The sequence below is a fragment of the Lolium rigidum genome, chromosome 7 (assembly GCF_022539505.1).
Source record: "Lolium rigidum isolate FL_2022 chromosome 7, APGP_CSIRO_Lrig_0.1, whole genome shotgun sequence".
NCBI classification, from domain to species: domain Eukaryota; kingdom Viridiplantae; phylum Streptophyta; class Magnoliopsida; order Poales; family Poaceae; genus Lolium; species Lolium rigidum.
In genome coordinates, this window is record NC_061514.1 from 325,631,806 (window position 1) to 325,632,547 (window position 742).

The 742-nt window shown below is 49.1% G+C and overlaps 1 non-coding gene across 1 annotated transcript; it reads right to left on the reverse strand.

Moving 5' to 3' along the window:
* Window positions 1–200: 200 nt before the first annotated feature.
* On the reverse strand, window positions 201–339 carry LOC124679939. The gene has a single exon (XR_006995354.1). It is a non-coding gene; the product is annotated as a small nucleolar RNA Z247 (small nucleolar RNA).
* Between the last annotated feature and the right edge of the window lie 403 nt (window positions 340–742).

A 742-nucleotide genomic window follows, 5' to 3' on the forward strand; every position in this document is an offset into this window, starting at 1 on the left:
GTCAGTAGACTGACGGTTTTCAGTGCGGCGATCATCACGCCCTCCACTGTAACAATCATCTCGTCCTCCAGGATAGCGATCATCTCTGCCTCCATAGTTGCTGTTGCGAGGACGAAAAATGTCACGATTGCGTGACCGTGCCGCTGCATTGGCGGAAGTTTCAAAGGCTCCATCTGATAGACGAAGCATCTCTTGGCGTTGTTCATAGTTCTGTATATGCGAGAACAATTCAGCAATGTTCAGGGATTTCTTTGGTACATCAAGGGCGGCAACAACTGAATCATAGTCATTGCCAAGTCCGGCCAGTAAAAAGGAGACCAGTTCATCATCAGGGACTGGTTTACCGGCAGCTGCTAGCTCATCTGCAATTCCTTGCATCTTGGAAAAAAAGACTGCAGATGTCATGTTGTTTTTATTTGTATTTGCCAACGCATCCGCAGATTCGTGATCTTGAACTGACTCTGAGAGGCAAACATCTCTTCCACCGCCGCCTAGACACCGGCAGTGTGCTCGATCCGAAGAACATGCATAAGGATTTCCTTGGAGAGCGAATTCAGGAGATAGCTAAGAACAAGCTGATCTCTGGCAAGCCAAATTGCATAGGCTGGATTTGGAGTCACGGTCGGCTCCTTTTCTTTGTCTGGATTATTGACAAGTAAGCTGCTTGGGAGGCGCGGCATCTGTGCCGTCGAGCAGTCCTGTGTATTGAGCAGCACGGATCGCAGCCAAAACCTGCGTTCTC